This window comes from Monodon monoceros, unplaced genomic scaffold (assembly GCF_005190385.1).
Source record: "Monodon monoceros isolate NGI ecotype Baffin Bay Population unplaced genomic scaffold, NGI_Narwhal_1 Super_Scaffold_6, whole genome shotgun sequence".
Lineage (NCBI taxonomy): Eukaryota > Metazoa > Chordata > Mammalia > Artiodactyla > Monodontidae > Monodon > Monodon monoceros.
Genome location: NW_021703783.1, coordinates 94,717,856 through 94,728,491, shown reverse-complemented (window position 1 = coordinate 94,728,491; position 10,636 = coordinate 94,717,856).

Below are 10,636 nucleotides of genomic sequence, written 5' to 3'. Positions count from 1 at the left end.
TTGTCTACGGCTAGGGGCCCGCGCGCGCGACCATATAAAACGCCGGGCCCCGCCCCGGCCCGCCCTCAGGGCCGCCTCCCCGGCCAATAGCACGGACTCCAGGACCCAGTCGGGTCCGAATGGCAACAGAGCTGCTACAAGTGTGATCTGTTTACTTGTTTACTGTCTTTCTGCCTCCTGCGGTCTGCAGGTTTGTTTTGTCGCGTGCGCTGGTTTGCTCCGGGGAATATTTGTGGATGAATCCCCTGGCTGCATTTGGGTGGGTATTCCAGGATCTTTATATCCTCAAAGAACTCCTAGGGGATTGATGCTTTTTTCTTGCCCGCGAGGCTCAAAGAGGACTTAATGACCCGCTAAATGACAGCATGAGTTCAGCGTTCAAATATTGGCGCTCTTAGTGCTGGCATCTTCAAGAGTTAGGTTTTGTTTGGGTTTTTTTTTCTTCAATTTTTTAAACTGTGGTACAATGCACATAGCAAAATTTGCCATCTTTACTATTTTTAAGTGTACTGTTCACTGGTATTAAATACACTCATGCTGTTGTGCAACCATCACCACCATCCATCTCCATAACTCTCCATCTTTCAAAACGAACTGTATACCACTAAAAAATGACTCCCCATTCCTCCCTCCCCCAGGTCCTGGCAACCATCAGGCGTTAGGTGTTTTTAAGCCTATTTCACAAATGTGAAAACTAAGGCTCAAACTTCTGTAGAAACAGCATCAGCAGCATCCTACCAAAGCCTGGGGTCTTCCTGCCCCACTCCTTCCCACCCCGCGTCCTTCCAGCTGCACCATCCATCACACCTCCATTCCCATCGCCATAGTGGGGGCAGCCCGCCCTGCTCTGGCGCTCCTGGGCCTAGGGGGAGATGGGTGGCAGAGAAGGGCCCCCAAAGCCTCGGGGGAGGGACGAGAAATCAGAAAAGGTCCAGGCTGGGTGGTACCCAGCCCTGGGGTGGGCTAAGGAGGTGTAGGGTCTCAAGTCCCCAACCTGTTATTGCTGGGGTGTGTTGAGGTAGAGGAATGCAGAGCGGAGCACTGGGGTTACAAAGTAGCTGTTGTCCCAGGAACAAAACAAAGCTTGTTTACCTCAGTCCTGCTGCCTATTGGAACAGAGAAACAGCAGTGTCCGGGGAGCTCCCCTCCCCTTAGTTCTGCCATTTGCTACCTGTTGGAGATCCCCTCACCCCTTCTTCCCACCTCTGGAGTGATGACACTGATACGGATTTTTCCTTCATTGTTCTCATCTGTGAAATGGGATGACGGCATGCCCCTCCCCCCCCCCACCCTATAGGGTTATAGGGAGGATCAGAGGAGATAATCATCAAATGTTTAGTAAACTCCCAGCAGAGTTTAAGCTTCAAGGCCCCTCCCACCCTCTCTTCTGGCCTCTTCTGATTTTGTAATCCTTTCTTTGAGGGCCTCCCAAATCACATTGACTCCAAGCCCTACAACGCCTGGATTTCCCTGGGCTGCTAATAGCCACAGGGTGCTTTACAGGCAGAGGGAGGAGCCCTCCAAAATAGGGACCTCTCTCCAAAAGCAACTCTTCAGATGAGAAAACAGACTCAGAGGGGAAGCGATGGCATGGTCTCATCTATGTGTGTAAGAATGCTTCCAGAGGGGTCTCAAGGCTGAAGCCATGGTGCCAGGTACAGAGTAGGCATTCAGTAAACATTAGCGGAACAGCTGGAGGAAGGAGGACAGTTTAGGGACAGATGGAGGATAGAAGTGCTCAAGGAGGGGGTGGGTGAAAATATTTGCCTTGCAAGGTCCCCAAATAATATGCAGATCAAATGGACAGGAGGAAGCAAAAACCTTTTGAATGGGGATTGGGCCTGTAGAAGGCCTTGCCTTCCTATCAGTCCAAAAAAGATTAGATGGCAAATGATAATAGCAATAACAATAACAATCGTAGCTGCCAGGATCTCCTCAGATCCCTCAACCCCAGGGCTAAGCACTTGCTATTATCACCTATAATTCTTACCACTGTCCCATGTTACAGACACCAGTATACCCACAAAGGGTCCATGTACAGGCAAGAGAGACCTTGTGGACACATTTTACAGATCAGGAAACTGAGGCTCTGAAAAAGGAGGCCAGCCACTTGCCGGAGAGCACCCAGCCCTGAAGCAGCAGAAGCAGATTGAAGCCTGGGTCTCCCTACTCCTGCTGCAGTGTCCTTTCCGCCCTCCATGGCTGGCCTCCAAACCTCCTGGGCCTCACCTTCCCCTTCCCCATCGGGATTTGCTGGCCTGTCCCAGGGCCATCAGGCTGTGGATCCTGCTGTCAGAAAACACCATGATCCCGTGGGCAGTCCCTTCCTTCCCTGGGGGCCTCCTTCCTGAAGAGCTGCCTGCTCTGGAGCCTCTGGATCCTCCGAGCCCCAGGCAAGCCCCTGCTGCTGAGGCCATGACCATGTCTCTGCAGTTCAGGGATCCATGACCCAGCAGACCCTCTGCTCCAACTTAGGGTTGAGTTTTGTCCTTACTGTGACTTTCTTTGATCATTCATTTAACAAATACTGACACCTACCATATGCCAGGCAGGGTGGTAGGTGATGGGGATCTAGAGACGACACATTCATGGCATTAATACAGGGCCCACATTCAAGTGGGGGAAACAGTGGAGGAGAAACCAGTGACAGGAGAATAGAGCTCTGGGCAGCTGGGCACACAGCATGCACTCAAGGAGGGAAAGTAAAGCCAGGCAGTGTGTGAAGAGTGGGGGCGGGGTGGGTCTTTTAACCAGGGTGTCAAGGGAAGCCTCGGTGAGGACGCAACCTTCCTGCAAAGGCTTGAGAGAAGTGAGGACGCCTTGCAGAGAGATGAGAACATTCCTATGAGAACATTCCTCCAAGGCCCAGGAGGGGAGGAGAGGGCAGGTGGGAGCCCCAGGGAGAGGGCTGGCCAAGCATGTTTGCCAAGTGCTGGCCTTGGCATCCAGGACCCACCTGTGGAGCCAGACGCCAGAGCAGGTTTTAAATGGCTGTCTTTCCACGTGCCATCCCAGACTATTGTCCCAGCCTTGGGACACCTTACCTGGAAAATCCTCCAGCTTTGACAGGGACTTTGTAATATCAGGAGGGACCCATCAAAGGGCTTCGAGGTTCTCTCCTGAGCTGGGCCTGAGCTTCTTGCCAGGAGCTAGAGCAACCTCACGGTGACATTCCACCCACGCCCACCTGGTGGACACCTTGTGGGGATACCTTCCAAGGACAAGAGGCTGTTGAGAGCCTGGTGGGCTGGGCGTGTTGCCTGGGTGAGTTCAGGTACCCTGTGTGGCCTCCTGAAGGGTAGATCTCCTCACTTCACAGATGAAGAAACCGAGCCTCGGAGATGGGTCCTAAGAGGTCCATGACCACACAGCCAAGAGATTGCAGGGCTGGGGCTTGAACCCAGGTCTCTCTGACCTGTCTGATTTGGGGGTCTGTAGCTAGGCTTCAGGAAGTCTGTGAACCCCCTGAAGTGAAACAAAATGGCAATTGGGGTAAAAGCATTTTCTGGGGAGGGAACCTGCAGCCTGGTGGGTGAGGGCTGGGACTTCAGGGTCACACAGCCCTGAGTTAGAATCCCGACTCTGCCACCTAAAACTTGCGTGGCGTCAGGTAAGTGCTTGGGCCTCTCTGAGCCTCAGTCCCATCCTCTGTGAAATTTCCCACCTCCCAGGGCTGCTGTGAGGATGAACACACAGGAAGCCCTCAACGTGATGCCTGGTACCCAGTAGGTGATGGGTAAACCCAGAGGCTCTTATTGCAGACAGGGATTAAAAACTGCGGAAGAGTTTGAGGGAATTCCCTGTCAGTCCAATGGTTAGGACTCCGTGCTTTCACTTCCGAGGGTGTGGGTTCAATCCCTGGTCAGGGAACTAAGATCCTGCAAGCCGCGCGGTGCAGTCAAATTAAAAAAAAAACAAAAAACAAAAGAACTGGTGAAGAGTTTGACATATTCACAAAAGAAACTTTATCTTGGAGATGCATCATTTATTAAATGAAATACACTTTACAGATCAGTGTGTCCAGTACAATCCCACATTAAAAAAAAAATCCATATAGAAAAGTCTGGAAGGAAATACAGTCCTGCAAAATGGGAATAGTGATCATCTCTGGGCATAAGGATGATAGGCGGTTTAATGTTTGGCCTTGTGTTCTTCTGTATCTTCCCAGTTTTCTATACAGAAGTACATTAACTTATGCTAGTATCAGAAATACATCACTTTTTATTCCAAGAAGAGGAAGAAAAGTATGTTTGGTCTCGTCCCAGGCCAGAGCTGAGCCAGAGACAGCCGCAAGCGCCTTTTGCTCCAAGTGAGACAGAACCAGGCTAGAGTACACAGTGGGGCTTAGGCAGGAAGTACAGGAGCTCAGAACCAGGATAGAGTACGCAGTGGGGCTTAGGCAGGAAGTACAGGAGCTCAGGAGAGGGAAAACTAAGAGCTGGGATCCTAGAGAGGAGGCAAGCATATCAGGAAAGGCTTCCTGGAGGAGGAGGTATTTGAAGGCACCCTGGAAAGGGGCTGGATTCCAACTGGAACAGAAAAGTGGGTTTGGCCTTATTGCCCTGTGGGTACCTGGGAGCCATGGAAGGCCTCTGAGCAGAAGAGGGAATAGACCTTTGGGAATTGGAATCTGGCAGCCATGTGGGGAGGTATTAGAGGGGAAATGATGCCCCGGAGTCTCTGAGAATGTCCAGGGCTCCTGAACGGGGAAACCCCAGCCTCCATCCAACTGATAACAGTGCCCAGGTTGCCCCTCCCCCAAAGCTCCGCCTCCTTTATTTTGTGTTCCACACCCAGCCATACTCACTGTCCTCCAGTTAGTGAGGCCCTCTGTGGACAGAGCTGTTGTGAAGCCTCTGGGAACCTTATTACATCCCCATTTTACAGGTAAGAAGACTGAGGCTCAGAGAGGCCAGCTGAGCTGCAGGGTAGAGAGGTGTGGATGCTGAGGGATGAGAGATGGGACCTTCCCTTTCCTGGCCTAATGCATCAGAGCTCCACTTTCCCTCACTTTCTGGGGAACGGGGATGGTGACACCCAACTCACACATCATGACTGTTCCGGTCACCCAGTGGTTGGTGGGGCTACTGCTCCCCTTCTTCCCCCGCTTGCTTTATCTTCCTTCACAGCACCTTCTGCTCTTTGCATATGTATTTACCTGTTTACTTGTCTATTGCCTGACTCCCTGCCCCCCACTGAGACTAAGCCAGACTTGGCTTTTTCACAGCTCATGTAGTAGGTGCTCCGTAAATACCTGCAGAGCAAGTGAATGCATGAGGGTGAGCATTCTGGGGCCAACACGCTCGTCTATTTTTGGTCTGTTTCCTCCCTCTGTCCCTCCCTCGGTTTTCAGACGCGCAGACAGTTCTCCCCCTTGAACGACATTTTTTTTTTTTAACATCTTTATTGGGGTATAATTGCTTTACAGTGGTGTGTTAGTTTCTGCTTTATGAACGACATTTTAAAATTGCTCACAGCTTCCTTTTCTTCTTTAGCAAGGCGTGTGAGGGGAGGGTGATGCTTCTCCTTGTAGGACCCCATGTAGGAGGTGAGGATGCACATTTACACGGTTGTCCCTGGAGCTGTGAGGGAAGGTGGGGGGATTCACAAGGAGCCCATGGGGGTTGGTCCCTCTCGGAGTCTGGTGATGGTGGTCCCGGGCCGGGGAGTTGAACCTTTGCATGGCTCAGTTTCCCCTGGGCATTGGGTTCAGAGACCTGGATCAGGCCAGCCCTGCCTAGACTTGCTGCCAGGCAGGTGTAGACTGACTCTACACAGGGCCAGGCAAGGCTGTGTGACCGGTGTAGCCACGAGGACCCCAGGCTTCAGGGTCCGGAGTCCAGACTGTGTGACAGCTGAGGGCACTCGGCCTCTCCGAGAACTCCCAGGGACTGCGGGGGTGACTGAGGTCAAGACCAAGGACTGGTGCCTGGTGTGTGGTGGGTCTCTGGCCGAGGGCCAGTGGAGATGGAGAGGAAGTCATCGGAGTGGGGTGGGGTCCCTGGGTGCCACCTGGGGAGGCCCCTGGGGACAAGAATCGGTGGCAGTAAGATGATTTTTGAAAGTCAAGGCTGGTTCTTGGCAGCTTGAATAACATCTTGGAAACCCAGAGAAGAGAGTTACCCCAGCCACCTTTTTGGGGGGACTCAATTCCCCACCAAAGCTTTGGCAGGAGGTTCCTCACAGCCATGAATAGGCAGATGGATTTCTGCCCTTCTGGTCCCTTAAAATTTTCTGCTTGTTGCAAACCCCTTGTAATGAGCTGGCCCAAGGCCAGCAGCGCCGCCCAAGCTCCAGGCAGCTGAACTACTGGGCCCCTTCTAGCCTCGGGCCAGCTCAGAGGGCCTCTGAACTCGAGGAGCTGGCGGGGGCCCCTGATGCAGGAAAGCCTCCGGCCTTGGAGGGAGGCCACAGCCGGCCAGGAGCAGAGCGCCACCAGGAGCGGGGAACCAAGGGGCCTGGAAGCAGATGGCTAAGGCCCCCAGAAAAGCAGTGGAGAACAGAAGTGGGCAACCAGTAGACTTCACAGAAGCTTCTCCATCTCCCTTCCTGATATGTAAGAGGCACTTCAGGCCAATGCAGCCAAATTAAACTCGTCTCCCCCAAACGTACATCTCCCACAGTCTCCCCGTCTCAGCTGATGGCAGCTCTGTTCTCCTTGAAGGTGGGTCAGATCTGGGGACTCTTTTTTTTTTTGGCCATACCACATGGCTTGCAGGATCTTAGTTTCCCAACCAGGGATCGAACCCATGCCCCCCGCAGTGGAAGCGCAGAGTCTTAATCACCGGACCACCAAGGAATTCCCTGGGGACTCGTTTCTAATGAATATAACGTGAAAGTCTGAGGTAGACCCACATGTACTAACACGGAAGGACATCTGTACCTGTGCTGTGTTAAATGAGATAAAAACGTTGTAGAATAAGTATAATGTGAATTGATTTACGTAGAAGAATATTTTTCATTTGCCTTGAAAGTTCTGTAAGGAACACACTAGAAGGTCAAGGTTGGGTAACAGGTGTGGATATCACTCACTGGTCTTTTCTTTCTCTTGTACATTACTTGTAACTTTTGCCATAAACATGTATTATGTTTCTGGTCATAAAACAGTAACTTTTTTTTTTTTTTTTAAATTTTTGGCCTTGCCGTGCGGCTTACGGTATCTTAGTTCCCCAACCAGGGATCGAACCCGTGCCCTCGGCAGTGAAATCGTCGAGTCCTAACCACTGGCCCGCCAGGGAATTCCCAAAACAGTAACTTTTTACCAGTGAAAGAAGCCAGACACAAGAGAGGACATACTGTGTGAATCCATTTATATGAAGTTCAAGAACAGGTGAAACTAATCTACATGATGGAGGTGAGACTAGTGGGCACCTCTCGAGGTGGGATGGGTATTGACTGGAAAGGGGCATGAGGGAACTTTCTGGACTGATATGCATGGTGGTCGCAGGGGTACCTACACCTGTAAATATGCACTGAGGTGAATGCTTCAGATTTGTGCACTTTTGGGTATGTGAATGAAAACTTGATACTACAAACTAAAGTGTAATAAGACAAAGCACAATGATCAGACGTGAGACGGCCAAGAGCGAGGATTTTAATCAAGACCCAGTTTTACAGCTCCCAGGGGTGCTTGGCAGGCTGAGCCCACGGTGGAGCCAGAGGGGCCAGCTGTGCTGGTGACAGGGAGACTATCGCAATTGAAAACAGAACCAGCACGTTTCAGAGCAGATTATGAGGCCTAACCAGCCAGGTCGCTCAGCTCAGAGCCGCGACAATTTAATAGACACGCGCTAGGGCCAAAAGACTAAATGGCCCGTGTGACCAAAATAACCTAATCTCATGCAACCTGTCAGGGGGACAGAGAACAGCCTCCACTCGGTCAGACAATTCCAGGAATCCGGGGTCAGGGAGGGGGTGATATGTGCTCCTGAAGCGTTGTAGAGGCCCTGGACAGCAGGCTGTGGACATCCTGCAGTGGCGGCCACCATTGTCCTCTGCCAGGAGCAGACTCAAGGCCCAGGTTATCGCTCAAGTTGGGTCTGGCGGGAGGGACGAGGCCCACGTGGGCACCGGCAGGAAGGAGCCCCAGTCCTGCAGAATCTCCTTTCACCCAGAAATAACATCCCTTCTGACAGCCGAGTTTATCAGCGTGATAGCAGAGTTTTTCAAACAATAACAGCAGTCCTAGCAGCTCCCTCAGCCGGCACTCAGCAGGGACGGCTGGCCATGGTGTCTGCTCTGGGGGAGGAAGCCCCTAGGAAGACCTGGTCTGTACCCCGAGACGGGAGGCCGTGTACCCCACATGCTGGGCCCTCAGTAGCCATCTGTTTCACAGATAAGTGAATTTCCCCTTCGCCATCCCGTTTCATCTTCACAACAACCCTCCAGGCTAAGAACTGAAGGTCCCACCTTACAGAGGAGGAAACTGAGGCCAGGCAGGTGAAATGGTGCACCCGACTCAGGAGTCAGTTTCTCATTCCAGGCCCTGGGTTTCCCTGTCTCATGACTGTTAATTACCACTCTCTCAACTCCCCTTCTCCTGCCTGGAAGAGCGAGGAGGACCTGGGAGACAGCATTTGGGGATGGTTTCTCTCACAGGAAATCATTTCTTTCTTTCTTTTCTTTTCTTTTTTTTTTTGGCCTCACTGTGCCGTGTGGCTTGTGGGATTTCTGTTCCCCGACCAGGGATGGAACCTGGGTTCTTGGCAGTGAGAGTGTGGAGTCCTAACCGCTGGCCTGCTAAGGAATTTCCAGGAAACAATTTCCTTGTATTTAAAGTTCTTCAGCGGAATTCCCTGGCAGTCCAGTGATTAAGACTTTGTGCTTTCACTGCTGTGGATACAGGTTCAACCCCTGGGCAGGGAGCTAAGATCTCGCAAGCCATAATGTGAGGCAAAAAAAAAAAAAAAATCTGAAGCCTGTCCTTTTTTCTGAGGAAGTGTATGTATTCCCATATCCCCACTAATAACAAAAGAAGTGCAAATAAAGCAATAATGATACTGTCCAACATCTAAGCCTTTGATAGCACACAGCGCTGGCAAAGCCGTGGGGACACTGTCTTCTTGGGCACTTCTTGGGAATACACTGGAATGCAGCCTCTTAGGAGGGCAGCTTGGTCAGCGTCTCAAAACATGCCAGATGCATGCGTTCTCTGACCCAGGTATTTCACATAAGGCTATTCTGGGCAGAAGAGATAGCGTGAGCAAAGGTGTGGAGATCGGAAAGCTGAAGTGTGGGCGTTTGACAGAAAAGGCTAGTCTGGCCCTTGGCCTCGGAAGGGAGGGAGCTGCTAGCCCCGCCAGGTGGCAGGACATACTCGTCCCCGTCCCCGCAAGGACTGGGCTGAGCCGTCAGTGCGTCGAAGGCGCTTCAGGGCAAGGAGAATTGTGGAGAGGAGGCCCCGGCTTGGAGCCTGGTCGAGTTGGAAACAAATGCTTAGCTGCCTGTGCCGGGCTGGCGTGCACAGCCTGTGAAGCCCTCGCAGCATTTATTTCTTTTTTCTATGATCTGGGGAAGCGTGTTTTATGAGCCCAGTTCCCGGACGAGCAAGGTGACAGGCTCAGCAACAGGCCGGGTCTACCATAAAACTCCAGTTTGAACTCAGGTGTGACTGACGTCCAGCTTCAAGGTCCCTCATTCGTTCATTCCCAACTGGAATCTTAGCATCTCCCCTGGGCAGCATGACTCTGGGGACAGCAGAGGGTGTCCAAAGCCCCTGCCCTCAGGGGACTCAGCATCTAGAGGAGTGGTTGGAACTGGGAAAAACTATTCAGCCAATGGCGTAGAGGTCTGAGTCCTCTGACACCCCAGTGCCTTTTTTTTTTTTTTTTTTTTACCCCAGTGCCTTTGAGGGTGGGATTGTTGGATCTGAGGGAAGAAATGAAACCTAGTGCAGCCCTTTCAGGACCAAATGTCTGCCTGGGCCAGAATGTCCTTGCACATTTTCTATGGGACGTGGCCCAGGTCCGTGTGGGCCCCAGGAGAACTGCGGGGCTTGGGCCAGCCTCCTTGCCTCCATGAGCCTCAGGTTCCGTCTGTGCTGAACAGGGATAATGGTGTCAGCCTCCAAGGCCACAGAGGGATGATGTGGAGACCCTGGTGTGAACGGGGCTTCCGTTCTCATGTTCCCATGGGAGGCTGGGTAGCTTAATTCATTGGCAGGAACTTTTCTATGACCTCCTTACCGACACCAGCCCTCCCTGTCGGCCACCTCCGGATGTTTTCCTCCCCACACCCTCAGTCTATAAACAGGGGCCAGCAGTAGAGTTTCGGGGAGTGGGGGTAAAGCGTGTGATGCGATGGGCTGGAGGGAGGGACGAGGGCATATTGCATTCGGGTCCGCGAACTTCCCTGGTGGTCCAGTGGGTAAGACTCCGCATTCCCAATGCAGGGGGCCCAGGTTGAATCCCTGGTCAGGTAACTAGATCCTGCAGGCATGCTGCAACTAAGAAATCCGCATGCCGCAGCAATGAAGATCCTGGGTGCCGTGACTAAGACCCAGTGCAGAGAGAGAGAGAGAGAGAGAGAGAAAGAAAGAAAGGAGAAAGAAATAAATATTTTTAAAAAATAAATAAATAAAATAAATTCGGGTCCGTGCACCTTACACAGTTTGTTGAATTCCAGTGGCAGTGCTGCA